Raw genomic sequence first — 385 nt, 5'->3', positions numbered from 1 at the left:
TCTTATGTACAAATCGGGCTGGCAATTTTTTCACACCTTGCCTATCTGTCAGGCAAAGTAATTTCATCTTAACATTAAAATACTTTTGTGCATCAGAAAATTTCGAACTTTCATATGCGAAATTTTTAAAATGTCCAAATAGTTACTAAACGTTTACTAAGAGAAAACTTTTTATTTTATATATTGTTTTCAGTAATCAATTTCTGTTCGGCTCCGGAAAATTTGAAGGATCTCGCAACCACCATAGAAAATTAGGAAATAAACATAAATTATGCATCTTTCATTCTGGAATGAACACAAAGGGATTTAAATTGATAGTTATTGGACGAGCATCAGGACGTGTTTCTTTTGCAAATATAAGGTACTGACATTACTTACTTCTATT

Source organism: Limulus polyphemus, unplaced genomic scaffold, assembly GCF_000517525.1.
Source record: "Limulus polyphemus unplaced genomic scaffold, Limulus_polyphemus-2.1.2 Scaffold321, whole genome shotgun sequence".
Lineage (NCBI taxonomy): Eukaryota > Metazoa > Arthropoda > Merostomata > Xiphosura > Limulidae > Limulus > Limulus polyphemus.
This window is presented reverse-complemented; position numbering follows the sequence as displayed.